Source organism: Macrobrachium nipponense, chromosome 43 (genome assembly GCF_015104395.2).
Source record: "Macrobrachium nipponense isolate FS-2020 chromosome 43, ASM1510439v2, whole genome shotgun sequence".
Taxonomy (NCBI): domain Eukaryota; kingdom Metazoa; phylum Arthropoda; class Malacostraca; order Decapoda; family Palaemonidae; genus Macrobrachium; species Macrobrachium nipponense.
Window position 1 is genome coordinate 37347035 of NC_061104.1, and position 17312 is coordinate 37364346.

General features: G+C 40.1%; 1 pseudogene; it reads left to right on the top strand.

The window, feature by feature from the left end:
* The window catches only part of LOC135213885 (uncharacterized), a 244949-nt pseudogene that overhangs the window by 37369 nt on the left and 190268 nt on the right, over window positions 1-17312 (top strand).

Here is a 17312-nt window from a genome sequence, read left to right on the forward strand (position 1 = left end):
TCTCATCAAGATGATTTAAGAATTTTTCTTAACTAATCATTACTTCTGAGATTTCCTTAGGCCAGTTAAGATTTATATATCAACCTCACACACCTCTTCTTCATCCTTATCCAAATTCAATAAAATAACACACAGCTTTAGTAAGACTTAAGGTGGTTTATATGACATACTGTTTTCTTCTCTTGCAACTGAGCAACATAATTATAATCACTAAATTTCTTTACAACTACATATGGACCTTCAAATTTTGCTTGTAACTTATGACCTGGAGGTTGTATTGACACAGTACTTGCTATCTTTTGTCAAAAGCCAGAATTTTGCCTTCATGTCATAAAACAACTTCATGCTCTTCTGATACTTAAATAAATGTTCCCTTATTTCATTCCAAAGCAAACTTCCATGAGATGTAAGCAGTGAAAAACACATAGTCCACTATTGTTTGATTTTGTTTTGTCAGAAAGCCTAATATTATTTTGTTCTCATTTTAAACGCGATTTACATACATGGTGTGCATAATCATGAATAGACGCATATTCTTGGCCTATTCTTGTTGTACTTTATTTTGTCATAATAAATATTTATTCTCATTTAAAAACTGTCTTGCATATATGGTTTAGAACAACAAATACATATACATAGGCTTAATCTGTTCAATAGCCTTCTGATTTTACTTGTAAAAGCAAAGTCGCACACATATAAATATCAATGAAATCTAAAAGACATTCAAGAATGGTGCTTCACTTTGAGCCTTCATTATACACTTATTATTTTTCCTGTGGAAAAAATGGCAAAATTATAAAGATGTATTATTCTGACTTCCGTGTCAATTATTAAAAACAAGTAAATCCAATGTATCCTCAATTTAGGTATAACCACTTTTCAATTCAGTAAAACCCAGCTCAATGTTCTTTATTAGTAGATGTTATCTGTCTGTGGATGGACAGCAAACTGAGCCAAAAAAGTTGCCTCTACAACATTAACGTTGTAGTGCGCATGCTCAGTCGTTTGGCCGGTGCTCATCGATTGAGATGAGCTATTTACCCAGTCCAACTGTGCAGTTATAACTGCGCAAGCATAACTGAACGTTAGTGGCGGAATTTAGTAACTCAAGTGGATCTCGCACCTGATGTAAATAAACAATTCGAATGGCATTAAACCTGTTGATTCATTGGGTGAAGACCATTTAGCAATCATTACATAGGGCAGATACTCTGCCCATTTCCTAGTTTGTTTCAAACAAAATTTCTTTAACATAGTACTTTTGAGCATTTGATGAAACTCAACTATGTATTATAACAGGAGCCCTCGTGATTCTGATGGGAATCGCTCCAGGATACCTGGTAGTCCTATCCATTAAAGTTAACAAAAATTCAGAACCTTGGGATGATTTGGGTAAAGGACCAACAATATCCATCCCTATAGATTCATAAGGTTCACCCTACAACGGAATGGGCTGCAATGGGACTTTTGCTATTCCCTGGTTAGGCTTCCCAGCCAGCTGACATTTGTGACATGATCCATAAAACTTTGCAACATCCTTCTTAATGTCATGCCAAATAAGATTTCTCTGTTTCCTTTTCAGTGTATTGCTCATCATGCCTTGAAAATAGAATGTGAGCTTTCTCCAAGATTTTAATACGATAAATATTAGGTATAACAATTTGCTTGTTTTCAACTAACTCTCCACCCGGCATTCTAATTGGTACAGGTTTCTTATACAGAATTTTATCATCTACAAAAAAAAATTTTTTTACCAGCTAATCCCTTTTCTGATCCCAGGTGAGTCCTATCAAACTCAGGATCCTCCTTCTGAATCTCTATCAGCTCATTACGAGACCAATTGAAAGTTACCTCGTTCCTAACAGAATTATTATTCTCATTATTAGTAGGATTATTCTCACCACACAAAAGAGAGCCCATATCATACACAGATCTTCTACTGCCCCATTCATACGACTGTGATCCACCAAATATTAGGTACAACAATTTGCTTGTTTTCAACTAACTCTCCACCCGGCATTCTACGAAAAAAATTGCTTTACCAGCTAATCTCTTTTCTGATTCCAGGTGAGTCCTATCAAGCTCAGGATCCTCCTTCTGAATCTCTATCAGCTCATTACGAGACCAATTGAAAGTTACCTTGTTCCTAACAGAATTATTATTCTCATTATTAGTGGAAATATTCTTGCCACATAAAAAAGGGCCAATATCATACACAGATCCTCTACTGCCCCGTTCATTCTACTGTGATCCACCGTACCAGTGATTACTTAAGACATATCCAATTTACTCTCCATATCCCTGTCTTCTGACTGCATTTGCTCAGGAAGACGACAAAGTACTATACTCTGTTTTTTTTTTTCCATCTGTCCATCCGCCTGTGGTGTTTTTGTATGGTAACACTGCGTCCCGGGCTTTAAATAGATAAAAAAAAACAGAGTATAGTTCCACACACCTTTCCCGCTGCCAAACCATTTGCAAGAAGAAATTCACCCCCTTCTAAAGGAATACTATCAATTGCAGCCACCTTAAAATCACCTGTAACAAATACAAAGCTCAAATACACACATGCCAGAAGGAAGTCACTCTTCCCTATAGACCCTTAATAACTCGCAGCCCCCCATTAACATAAGTACCCTCCTTTGACAAAGCACTCCTCAATACCAGCGACTATGATGCACCTGTATCTCTCAAAATGAGAACGTCATTACTCTTCCCTGGTGCCTCAACGGCAGCTATTTTGCCACCTGACAAAAACCATTTAAAACTATCACCACCCTTGACAACAGAGCCCAAAGTCTCAATATCTACTCCATCCTTACTGGCCTAATTGAACAATACCCTAGGACCAAAGAAACATTTACTTCTTACGTAACCTTTTCTACCACACTTGAAACTCATTAAATTCACCAAGCAAGCCTGCTTCTTCAGCAACCATGACTTAACATTATTAAGAGGCCTAAAAGGGAGCATTGACACTCTCTCTCTCTCTCTCTCTCTCTCTCTCTCTCTCTCTCTCTCTCTCTCTCTCTCTCTCTCTCTCTCATATCACAATTACCTAAGGTAGCTAAATCAGATTCATGAATTACAAAAATACATTTATTTAAGAACAAAAGGATTAACTAAATAAATCAAATTCTCAAAGAAACAAATGTTTAACTGAATAAGTTAAAATTCAAAATCCAAATAGTAATGCACCACTGTTATTCAAACAGAAAACTCAAATAACCCTGGGGATTGGACCAAACCAGTCCACCCCTTTCTTTTAATAACTAAACATCAGTCAAAAATAGGCAACTAGGAAAGTCACAAAACTGTCTATAATTAACACCATTCCATTAGGTTTTCCAGGTTATCAGACCTGCCGGAAATGTCTGTTAGAAAAAAGAAAGGAAAGGAACCCCACATAAATAAATTGCAAACAATTGTTACCAAAATGGCATAAATCACAGTCATATGGAAAAGGACATCTCTGAAATAAAGCTTCAAAATACAAAAAGACAAAGCCACACTTGGGCTTAAAAGTACGCTTACTCATTTCAGCTGTGAGCACTAGCAATTAACTAAATGCAACTATATATGACCATTCCCAAAACAAGGCCGCTTTTCAGACTTGGGTGCCTCTCCGTCCTAGTTATTTTACCCTCCCATTATGTAGGGGAACAGCTCGTACGTACACAAGCATGAACTTTCTCACAAGACACTCCCCTTGATATGACGTCACTGATTTGTCACAGTTTCATTGCACTGGAACAGATGCGTGATGTCATATACAACTCGTTATCACACCCATTAAAGTCTACCCAAAACCAGATCCTTGTTTCCGCTCATGCACGGACACAAACCGTGGCCTGTCTTTGCTGAGATAGCAACCTTCGGCATCATGCCACCCAAAATGATGTGTCAGTATTTGTGGAGCTCACTTTGTCTCTGTGGAAGCTAATGCTGAATCTATCATTTCAAAGAATGTCATTGCTCATCACATCTGCCTATCAACCATAGGTCAACAAAAACACAATTTAAACGTATAATACATCTTTATGCTCGTGCTCCAATTTGACTGCACCTTAACTCTTGCCTCTCCCTATCGTTTTCTTGGGACTTTACCTGTTTTGAAAAGGAACCACTATTTCTTGTGAATATTTTATGCGTTAAATCCTTCTGACATTCGAGCTGCCACATCTAATCTATCCGCATTGCGTTCAAGAAAATTTTTCATGTCACGAGTGAGATTATTCTAAAAGTTCTCTATTAACAACAGATGTTTTAATTTTTAAAATGCTCATTAACATCTCTAGAATACAGCCAAGTCTTACATGATCTGTGTGTATCATTACCAGCTGGGTTCATTTGTCTAATTATACCAGCCCTAATCTCTTGTTTCTTATCAGCCTGGCTGTATGGCAGATATAAAAATTCACAAATAATAAGTAAATCACATTTCTTAAGATCACTTAATTTGGTTTTCCGTTCAGCATCATTTAAGGAGGTTTCAACTAGTACTTTTGTCTGTATCAAAGTAGCCATTTTCCTAGAAAATACTATTCCCTCCAATGAACTGCTAAACTACTTTCTATACACAAAAGTCTGTTTTTTAAGATTCAGACCCAGCTGAGGATCCCATTTATGTTATGACCTCCAAAAGAGTCTTAATTTTAGAACTGAAAAACATATTTTGACATTCTGTAATTACTCAAAAATCTACTGTCATTAAGGCCAACTCATGCTCAAAAATTGCTTACTGTTAAAAGACTCTAGAATTAACATATTACAACTATTAAATAGTTTTAGCAGATCATTAGGTCGGGATTAATAGACATGTAAAAATAACAATTTATTGCAAGGAGAGATATTTTTACTCAACTCAGAATATACGCTGAGTTTGTCTCCTGGTCAGCTTCATATACACTAGATATTACTCTTCATTGGATTTTGGGCTCACATTGTAGTTGGTGACTTACTTTGTCAATCCACGATTTCTCATATGTGATGAATTGTGTTCCAAGAAGGGGTGCAAAGTCCTAGTCGGGTGTATGGTTCCACTTGGCGATGAAGTGTATAGTCTTCATTGATGTCTCCAAAAAAGGGCTATGCATAGTCAATGGCCATTATTACAGTGGAATGCACATCCACATATGGGAGCATGGGGGAGGGGGAGAGGTGAAGTACTATATGCAGGTGTAGGACCCTTCACAAAAATGGGCCGACAGACCCCCACCATACAGAATTAATGAAATCCCTTGTAGGCCTCTCCAGCCACGATACTCTCTGCTGCAAAGACACTTGCTGAGTAAATTCAAAATTCCGTCTTCTGTCTTCTACAGAAATGCCAATTACAGCCAGAACTGCCACCTCCGTCCTTCACCGCACTTTCTTCTCCTCTCCTCACTCGTCAAAAGCATCGTTCTCTTTTCGGCTCCGTCCTGTTATAGTTATTCATAATGAGCATCAGGTTCTTTGTAACAACTATTTGTAGATTTGAAAACCCCGACTGCCCTTGATACGCAAACTGATAGATTAATCAGTATTCATACATCATTTCTGATACCCATAAAGTAACAACAGGAAAGCAAATCACCTCTTAGTTGACAGTGATGATGAAAATGATGATGATTATTATTAATTAGTCATATTAAATAGCAGTCGCAAGTTATGATTTTGGTGCGTTACATACAATGATTTATCAGCCTGATGAATCCATGGATTTACTGTAAAAGATTTAGTGTCTAATGTTATTTCTAAGACTAGGCACATTTTTTATAGATAGACTTCATGGAGGCCATAGGTCACTCTTCAATAATCTCTGTGTAATCATGAATTGCACAATCCCAAGCCAAAATTGCCATATGTAAGAGAATATAGTACTATATGACTTGTGCCATCCACATAAAGTCCCAAAATCTGCCATCTCTACCTGCTCCTCACTATCACTAGTTACTGCTGTATGGTCTTCAAACTGTCCCTTCACACTTCATTCATGAAGCATTTATTTTACTACCAACTTTCACTCACTAGTATAGTGGGGACATAACACACCCTTATCCCAGACCATCATTTACACCAAACCAAAAACCTTCTTGACCATATATTCAACACCATTTTCACTCTCATGTGAACACGTTACCTTGTATACCGTGCATGCTCAACACTACATAGAATCTCTCTGCTTTTTCATACTTGTTATTCAGTTCTGTGTAAGTTCCTCAAAACATTTTCCCTTTCTTCAAACTCCAACAGTTTTTTTTCCTAACAAACATTGGAGCAATACTCCCTCTTCCTTGTGTAAACCCTCAGTCAGTACTTATGCCTTGTATCTTTGCTCAAAATTTTTTTTGCAAAGTGTGTATTACACTTTGTTAGCTGATAAATGGGTATATTTGAATTTGATTGTTGTGCCATCTTGTTTAAGGGGGCCGGCCAGCTAATGCCATTCTTTAAGGACAGGACTTTGATATTCATACCACTTAATAAGGTGACTTGGGACATCTCCAAACCGCGTATGATTTTCGCCTCTAACCTTCGGTTTTGTGACGCCAGGGCGATTTATCCCAAAAATAACCATTTTTCAAATTCTATCTCCTCCCTTGATATTTAATATTAAGACCTGGGATTACTACCATAAATAGACCTGATGCAGACCTCCAATTGAATGAGGAGTTTTTTTGTAAGTCATTTTTTTGCTAGATATGAATTTTTCATTATGGTAAAAAAATAAACCCTATAAATTAGGAAAACAAAATTTATAAAAAAAAGACGAAACAAAAATTGAAAAAAAGGGTTTCATTTGATTGTTCTATAATGTCTTTCTGAGTTATATAACAAATTCCAATGTTATAGCTTTAAAACTAAGTGAGAAGATAGATTTTGAAGGTCAATAACTATAGTTTTCATACAATCAACTTACCTGTCAGATATATACATAGCTAAGACTCCGTCGTCCCCGACAGAAATTCAAATTTCGCGCCACTCATTACAGGTAGGTCAGGTGATCTACCGGCCTGCCCTGGGCGGCAGGACTAGGAACCATTCCCATTTTCTATCATATTTTCTCTGTCACCGGTGGTATCAACATTGTTGCTATTACCTCCTGTCTTAGATTCTTATTTCATCCTTTGATCATCGTTTATCTGCTTTTTGGTGACGTATCTGGATCGTGTTTTTGGCATTCGCTACTGTGGACTGATTTTGGACTTGCTTTTTGGATTTTTCTCAGTATGTCTGATTCAAATGTGAGTGTGAGAATTTGTGTGAATGTAGGCTGCAGGGTGAGGATACCAAAAGCTTCGGTTGATCCTCACACTGTATGTCGTAAATGTAGGGGGTTTCAGTGTTCTGCTACTAATACTTGTCATGAATGTGAGGGATTAAATGCAGAAGAATGGAAGACTTTAACTTCTTATTTGAAGAAGTTAGAGAGGGATAGGGTTAGACGTCTGAAAGGTGTGAGTACAAGGCCTATTGAGCCTTTTATTGATACTTATTCTAATCCTGATGATTTGGATTCTCCCTATTTGTCTAATTCACAAGCTTTACTTTCGGAATCGGCCTCGGAAATCGCCGATCTGAAAGCTACAATTCGGCATATGAAGTCCAAAATGGCGGACTTACAAGGTAAGGCTAGTGAAAGTGAGCATTACAGTGAAGTGAGTTCTCCCAGTGTTGTGGAGGGGGCGTTTGATCGTCCCTGCGACGCTCCCAGGCCTAGACCTCTTCCAAGCTCCCATGCCCAGAGGAGAAGGAAAGTCGAAAGCCTTAAGGAGGTCGTGGGGAATCCCCAACGGTCAGACGTCCCTTCAGCAGGCTCTGTTTCGTTACAGGCTGCTCAAGGGGGCTTTAGAAAAAGCGTCCTACGTGAGTGTTTCTCGTCCTCTCCCTCTCCCTCACCTAAACGAGGGTGGAAGGAGTCGGATTTATCTAGGCCTCTGAAACGGCATTTGAAAGAACCTGAATTAGATTCGAGCCCGGAGCGTTTCTCAGATGAAGCACCCTCGTCTATTAAGAAGGCGAAGGTGGCGTCAGCGTCACCCGACGTGGACGTAGAAGAACACTTTCCTACTTCTCCCCCGATTGAAGATGACGTGGGAGAAGCTTCAAGGAAGATTCTCTTGGCAGTACAGGAGCAACTAGCCTCTTTGGTGGGAGTGTTAGCGAGGGATCCTCCTCGTAGGAAGGACGTTGCTCTTCCAATCAAGAAGTCTCGTCCTCTCTCCCCTGCTAAGCGAGAGGCGTCATGCAGACGTGAAGCTTCCAAACAGATCGCAGAGGCTTCGGTTTCGAGAGCGAGATCGGGAGAATCTTACGGTAGACACGTAACGCCAGATAGACGTGAGGCGTCTTCTAGGCATGAAGCGTCATTTAAAGCTGCTTATAGGCGCGAGGCTCCAACCAAGGTATTGGCGCCAGTTAGGACGCCTGTTGAGAGCGAAGCGTCTTCCAGGCGCGAGGCGTCATCCAGACGTCAGCAGCCAGACAAGCGGGAGGCGTCAGCCAGGACGCTTGGCGGACGAGAAGCGTCATCCAAGCGAGAAGCGTCATCCATTTATGGAGAGAAGCCTAGGCTGTTGGCGCCTTCCAAAACTATTAAAGCTATGAAGAGGAAGGAATATCATTCCCTTAGCCCCTCTCCTATCAGGAGTTTGTCTCCCCCAGAAGAAAGACGTACTGAATTGTCAGCGGAGACTCATCTAGACCCCGAGTTAGAAGTAAACTCGGAGGAGGAGTATCAGGGAAGAGAAGGACTGTCGAACTATAAAGTTTTGACAGCCTTGCTTCTAGAGGAGTATGGAGACGACTTGACTCCTGCCGCTCCTCCTTCTCCGCGCTTACTTTTCTCGAGTGCAAAGACGAAGAAATCTTCGTCTTTTCTTAGAATGAAGCCCGCCATTTCGATGAAGAGGGCTCTTCAGTCTTTAGATTCATGGATGAAATCGAAGAAGGAGTTGGTAAGAACGGTCTTCTGCATGCCTCCAGCGAGACTAGCTGGTAAAAGAGGCATTTGGTATCAGACGGGAGAGAATATGGGTATTTCTCTTCCGTCTTCGTCAGAAGTGGACTTTTCGACCTTAGTTGACGCTTCACGTAGACAAGGTTTGAACTCTGCCCGTATAACTTGGGGCATTTCAGAACTGGACCATCTCCTCAAGGGACTCTTTCATGTATTGGAAGTTTTCAACTTCTTAGATTGGTCCCTTGGGGTGATGTCCAAGAAAGCCCATGATTCTGAAGGACTCGAACCAGAAGTCCTTCTGTGTATTTTGTCTTGTATAGACAAAGCGGTTCAGGATGGCTCAGTTGAGATCTCCTCTTTATTTGGAGCAGGTCTTCTTAAAAAGAGGACAGTGTATAGTGCCTTTTTGACCAAAGCGGTCTCCCACTCTCAGAGGGCAGTGCTACTGTACTCGCCTTTGTCTGACTTTTTGTTCCCTTCTCAGTTAGTGAAAGACATTTCTCGTTCATTAACTGAGAAGGCGACTCAAGACCTTCTGACGCAGTCAGCAAGGAAGAAGAAACCTGCTACTGCAACGGACAAGAAAGGACCGAGTACATCAGTTCAGCCCTTTCGAGGTGGACCGACCTCCAGAGCTCCCGCAAGAAGGAAGGCTCCGGAGAAGAGAGGTAGGTCTGCCTTTCGTCCCTTTAAAAAGGGAAAGTGATGCTTCTCTCCTCCAAGCACCAGTAGGTGCCAGGCTCCTGGGATTTGTGGAGGCCTGGGCACTTGTAAACGCAGACGCTTCATCGATGTCTGTAATAAGGAAGGGATATCGTATCCCTTTCCTGAACACTCCTCCCCTAACGTCAACACCGAGGGAACTAACAGCCAAGTACTAGGATCCTGTGCTGAAGGATACTTTTCGATCTATGGTGGAGCAGATGTGGGACAAGAGAGCGATAGAACTAGTACTGGATCAAAACTCCCCGGGGTTTTACAATCGCCTTTTTCTGGTTGCGAAGGCCTCGGGAGGCTGGAGACCAGTACTAGACGTCAGCTCTCTGAACAAATTTGTTCAGAAGGAGAAGTTCTCGATGGAGACTTCTGCCTCAGTTCTTGCGTCATTGCGACAAGGAGATTGGATGGTGTCTCTCGATCTCCAAGACGCCTATTTTCACGTCCCGATCCACCCTTCATCGAAGAAGTACCTCCGTTTCATGACGAGGGGAAGGATCTTTCAGTTCAGAGCCTTGTGTTTCGGCCTTTCCACAGCTCCTCAGGTCTTCACAAGCCTGATGAAGAATGTGGCGAGGTTTCTTCACCTCAAAGGAGTAAATATCTCTCTGTATCTGGACGATTGGCTCATCAGGGCCAGATCAGAGAGACAGTGCTTGGAGGACCTTACATTAACTTTAGACCTGATCAGAGCGTTGGGATTACTCGTGAACCTCGAGAAGTCGCAGCTGACCCCCAGACAGAACTTAGTCTATCTGGGGATTCAGATGGATTCTCGGGGTTTTCGAGTATTTCCTTCGCAAGAGAGAATCGCAAAAGGTTTGCAGAAAGTCTCTCTCTTCTTAAGGAAGGAACAGACGTCGGCGAGGGAATGGTTTGAGCCTTCTAGGGACCCTTTCCTCGCTCAGGAACAGTTCTTCCGCTAGGAAGACTTCATTTACGTCCTCTTCAATTCTTCCTCAAGAGGTCTTGGAGTTGGAAAACCGGACAACTTTCAGACGCCTTTCCCATTCCAGTGGAGATAAGACCGCACTTGGAATGGTGGTTGCCCCCTCTGAAAGAGAACAAAGGGATCTCTCTAAAAATCCAGAACCCAGACCTAGTGTTGTACTCCGACGCGTCGGAGAAAGGTTGGGGAGCAACATTAGGCTCGAAGGAGGTGTCAGGCACCTGGGAAACAGCGCAGGTGTCTTGGCACATAAACTGCAAAGAGCTCTTCGCCGTACACCTGGCTTTGAAGAGTCTAGAACCTCTTGTTTCAAACAAAGTAGTGCAAGTAAATGTAGACAACACCACGGCACTTGCCTACATTCGAAAACAAGGAGGGACTCACTCCTCGTTCCTTTACGAACTGACGAAAGACCTTTTACTTTGGACATCTCAGAGGAACATCTCCCTTCTTACAAGGTTCGTTCAGGGAGTAAAGAATGTGAGGGCGGACAGACTCAGCAGGAGGAACCAGGTCCTTCATACAGAGTGGACCCTACACGAAGAGGTGTGTCAAGATCTCTGGTCTCTGTGGGGGACCCCTCATGTGGATCTCTTCGCCACTTTCATCTCCAAAAGGAAAATGGCTGCAGTCTTTTGCTCGGTCGTGGAAGACCCAGAGCTCTTATGGTAGACGCCTTCCTGCTGGATTGGTCTCACGTAGACGTCTATGCTTTTCCTCCATTCAAAATCCTGGGACTAGTACTGAAAAAGTTTGTGGCTTCAAAGGAGACGAGGATGACATTGATAGCCCCTTTTGTTTTTGGCCGGCTCAAGATTGGTTCACGGAGGTGGTGGAGTGGATCGTAGACTTTCCCAGATCCCTACCAAGAAGGATGGATCTTCTCAGACAGCCACACTTCAAGAGGTATCATCAAAACCTCCCCGCTCTCGCTCTGACTGCCTTTCGACTATCGAAAGACTCGTCAGAGCGAGAGGGTTTTCTCGCGAAGTTGCAAGCGCGATCGCGAGAGCCCTCAGAACCTCCACTAGGCAAGTATATCAGTCCAAGTGGGAGGTTTTTAGAAGGTGGTGTAGAACTAAGAAGTTGTCCTCCTCCACTACCTCTGTAGCGGAAATTGTGGATTTCCTTCTATTCCTGAGAGAGCAATCTCATCTAGCTGTATCCACAATAAAGGGATACAGAAGTATGCTCTCGGCAGTCTTCAGGAATAGAGGATTAGATCTGGCAGATAACAAAGATATCCACGATCTCATAAGGTCCTTTGAGACTTCAAAGTCTAAGGAACCGGTCCCTCCTAACTGGAACCTAGACGTGGTTCTCAAGTTTCTTTCATCCGAAAGGTTCGAACCTCCTCATCTGGCATCGTTTAGAGACATCACCAGAAAATGCCTATTCCTATTATCTTTAGCTACGGCAAAGAGAATTAGTGAATTACATGCTCTGCAGGATAAAGTAGGATTCAAGGGAGACTCAGCTATTTGCTCGTTTAAGACCCTGTTTTTAGCTAAAAACGAGAATCCCACGAATCCCTGGCCTAAGTCATTCGAAGTCAAAGGCATATCGAGTCTCGTAGGAAGAGAAGCAGAGAGGTCTCTATGCCCTGTAAGAGCTCTGAAGTTCTACCTTCAGAGAAAGCATCAGATGGGAGGCTCTAGACAAGGTCTTTGGTGCGCGGTAAAAGACCCCACAAGACTGATGTCCAAGAATGCTCTGGCATTCTTTGTGAGGAACGTCATTACAGACGCGCATAAGGTCTGTCCTGACTAAGAGTTTCGACTGTTGAAAGAAAGTGAAGTCTCATGAAGTGAGAGCAGTAGCAACGTCTCTCTCGTTTCATAAGAATATGTCGCTTAAAAACATCATAGATACAACATTTTGGAGATGCAACTCAGTATTTGCATCTCATTACTTGAAAGACGTTCGTGTGACCTATGAGAAGTGTTTTTCTCTGGGTCCTTTCGTATCGGCGGATACGATCCTGGGTACGGGAGCCGACACCAATCCTTAAGTATATACTTTTCTTCTTTTTAGATATGGTCTGGAGTCTCTTCTAACAAAGAAGGACTTGGTTTAGCACGGGCGGCCGTCTATGTTGTTCAGTAAGAGACTCTTGTCATATCTAATTAGATGAGTATAAAATTTTTTTTTTAGAAAATTATGTATGTGTGCGTAGTGTGTTTTTTGAGTTGTGGTTGTTGAAGAGATTCGGGATAACTCGGAACAATCTTTATTTCTAACATGTGGTTAGGATCAGGTGGTCGGGATTGGTTGTGTGCTCCTTCATAAGGTGATTGTCATATAAGTGGATCAGCACCCATTGACAAAGTCCTTTCAGGCTCTGCCGAGTAAGCGGATAAGACCCCTTCGGCAGACCCACAAGAACTCTTGGCCATAGATCATATATCTCGCTAAAGTTTCTTGAGGTGATGCAGACTACTGGGCAAACACCCACGAAGTCTACCACCTATCAGGTAGGAACCAAGGTTTTATTTATACCTACAACATATGTTGTTTACCTGTCTATTCCATAAAGTAGCTGTCTCTTACCCTCCACCAAAGGGTGCCAATCAGCTATGTATATATCTGACAGGTAAGTTGATTGTATGAAAATGATATTATGTTACAATAAAGTTTCATACATACTTACCTGGCAGATATATACAATTAAAGGCCCACCCAGCCTCCCCGCAGGAGACAGGTGGAAGAGAGAAAATATGATAGAAAACGGGAATGGTTCCTAGTCCTGCCGCCCAGGGCAGGCCGGTAGATCACCTGACCTACCTGTAGCGAGTGGCGCGAAATTTGAATTTCTGTCGGGGACGACGGAGTCTTAGCTATGTATATATCTGCCAGGTAAGTATGTATGAAACTTTATTGTAACATAACAATATCATTTTGAGATACGGGTGTTCAAAGTTTTTCTTCGTATTTTTTAACGACAATGTTAATAAATAATGATTATTATGAATGTATATTTGTTTTTTGTGTATTAATAAACCAAAACTATTTTGTTTATCATAATTTAATCATAAATGATGATCCCTTTGCTCATATATCGTAACTTGGGGCACTGCGTCAGGCAAGGCAGGGCACTCCTTCCTACACAACTCTCTCTCTCTCCTTCACTAACTCGGCTTATTACAGCAAATTTTCTTCTTCTGTATGTTAGCTAGATGTTTTCCTAGTATTTTCCGTTTTGGCATGATGAAATTCTTGCCGAAACAAAGATAAGCAAATATAAATGCAAGAGAATGTCAAGAGGTGCAATTCGAAGTTGTACTCTTCCTTTTTAGTTTTTTTTTATATATAATATATATATATATTAATAATATATATATATATATATATCTATATATATATATATATATATAGATATATATATATATAAAGACAATGTTAATAAATCATGATTATTATGAATTTCATATTCCTTTTTGGGTATTAATAAACCAAAACTATGTTATTTATCATAAATTAAGATCCCTTTGCTCAAAGATCATAGCCTGGGGGACAGTGTGACGTGTGCTTCAGGCAGGACGGGGGCGTTTACTTACTACGCAACCCTCCCTCTCTCTCTTCACTAACTACGCTAATATCGCATATATTATGATATTCTGTAATCATATTAGAGCGAATTTTCTTCGTCTTTATGTTAGCGAGATGTTTTCCTTGTCTTTTCCTCATTGGCATGATGAAATTCTTGCCGAAACATAGATAAACACATGTAAAAGCAAGCGAATGTCAGAGAAGAAATTCAAATGTGTAGACTACTTGTAGTATGTGCTCACACTGAATCATGGGATACTCCCCGAGTCCCCTCTGCAACTCACGGAATCACTACAAATGCCATTCCGCACAATTTCTTTGACAATAATTATCAAAATTGACAATAACAGAAGAAATATTGCATTTTCTTGGACGGATGAATGTTTTAGGCTTATTGAGTTATGTTTACTAATTACCCTGTTACTATGAAAGTAAGAGGAATTTTGAAGAAAAATATTTCGTATACGTATTCTCAAATGCCATATGAAGCTCCATGAATTTTTTCATGACTGCATTTTTCGCCCTATACCCCCATATATAAGGGTTCCGGCCGGCCCCCTTCAACCAACTCTCATTTGAGGGAGATGAGTTATAGGAAAAACATGTACTATATATTTTTAATTGAGCTTGGCTTATGGCTTAATGTAAACAAACAATTGCAATCATTCAACCACCATTCTTGAGAATGCTGAGAGATAAGGAAGGTGGTTTGTATGCAGTAATTTTTTTCAATGCTTTATTAATGCTTACAGGTTTGCCATCTATACGAAAGGGTTACAAAAGTGGCAGAAGATTAAACAATAAGTTATCAGACTCCAAAACTCAAGAATCTAACAGTGAAGAAAAAGAGGAACCTGCAGAAAAAGTAAGATTTTTTTCCTTTTAGCCTCTACTCATGAAATGAAGGCATTTTGCAAAATTCCTTTTTCAGGATCACAAATATAAGTCTTTTGTTGTTTTTTAGCCAGATTTATGACTTTCCATGGAATTACAATCTTCTGAATGTATTTTAGTATGTTTAGACTAAATGCTTTATTTTTTAAAAAGATTTTCCTGTTTATTTTTATTTCATATTAATCATGTCCAACTTCATAAAGCAGTCGTTATGCAGCATACATAAATCTCACTTAATCAGTCTAGTCTTCAGTTTTGGAAGTTACTTCATATGTTTAAAGTTTTTTTAGAATTTCATGTTTTTCTTTAAATTAAGGCAACATAGTATTTAATTACATTTTTGTCTGCCAATTTTCAGTCTTTATGATCATGAAAGCGCCAAGTCACTTTTCCAGATTTACATTGGGGCTTACCCAAAGTATTTGTTAATAAATAAAATGTGAAAATTGAGCAAGGTAAAATGAAAGAAATTGAATAGTCAAATGAAATAGATGAGAAGTAAAAGGTAAAGTAGATGAGCTTGAGCCAAAGGTGCACTAAAAATGAGAACATTTATTGATGTCTACTGAGAGGTGGTACCCTTATTAAGTATCTGGAATAACAGTAATGAGAATTAAAGGTGCCCATAATTTTTGTGGAAAGCAGAAATTGAAAGAAATAAATATATAAGAAAACTTGACGGTGTGTAACGTTGAGGCAATCAAATTTTAGTGGGAAGAAAAATCATTTTATTATAATCCAAATTTCTGTGTTTTGTAAGACTTCATGGATGGATACCATCATATGAGTGGCAATAACAGGCTTTGAGTGGTTGACTGATTCACTCATGGTGAGCATCAGTATCACACACCATATGATTTGGCTAGATCAAGCGGCAGAGTGTTTCCATTACTTCAATGAGCTATAAATAACTTGGCAACTGAACTTTCAGGTCCCTTTAGCCAAATGGGGGTCTCATGAGGTTTGTTATGTTCTGGACTCCTAGGGGAATGTCATACTCCCCTTTCTTCCATGAAGTCTCTTTATTGTTTCATAAATTCACCCATGGATTGCTGTTGGTTGTAGTTCTTATCTTTTATGATAGTAAGTCAGCCGTCAGCTATAACTATAATTGTGATTTTGCAAAGAAATATTAGAAAAAACATTTATGCCTCAAAGATCTCTCTTAAGTATTTTACAACAAATATACATAGAATTTGTTACTGATTTTAGTTCTTATCTGTTATGATGTAGTGTAAGCTGGAATTATAGTTTTACAAAATAAAATTTGAATTATTAGAAAAAACATGTATAACAAAGATTTGCAAATAGTAATTGTTCATGTACGAAACAAACCTTCAGTCTTAACATTAGGATAATACTAGTGCCAAGCTGGAAACCGGTAGAATTAATAAAAAAAAACTTGTGAGATCCAGGGACTTATTAGCATCTGTCCCCCTCATTATGGGACCACCTTGACGTGGTGAGGGAACTCTCGAACCTCAGGAATCTCTTCCCAGGTTTGAACCCAAGAGTCCTATATGACCTTATATATTTTAGAGTTAACATCTGTGGACTTTTCCATTTTTGCCAAAATTTTTGAAAGCAAATAAATGAGAAAACATATCATGGCTTAACATGGAGTTAAATCTGAAGCTAAATAGTGACAACTGTGGTAGATCCATCATCTACCCAACAATGTTCGGACCTGTTTTTCAGGCGGAACTATTCTGTGGAGCTGGACCATGGATTCCATTGGGGGCTTGGTTCCAGGAGTAGAACTCTCGGCATTCTATCCAGTTTTCCCATAATGTGATTAGGATGGGGATAATTGTATTATCGCAATAATCTTAGTCCTAGCAAGTGGGTTCTGCTTACACTTGGGCCTTACTAATCATGTTATGCCATCCCCTTTTTGGGGTAGGGTAGGAATGCGGACATTTGGGGGTCCTTTCTCACTTGTGCCAATGGCTTAAGATTTAACTTCGCGAAGGGCCAATGATATCTTTTCAAGATTTTTTTTTTTATCAGATTTATGAATACTGAAATAAATTATTTGAGTACCCCTGAGCCCCATGATGGAAAACCTCTGGCACAGTTGATGACTATTGGCACGTCTCTCCCGAATTTCCTTGGTACTGCCACAAGTAGTGAATGTACTTTAAATGATACAAAGGAACACCGTGTTCCAAGTAGAGCAGCAGAGCCATAAAACCAAATAGGGGTGCATAAATAAAAAAGAAACAAACAAAAATAAATAGGTAAACTCCAGTATCG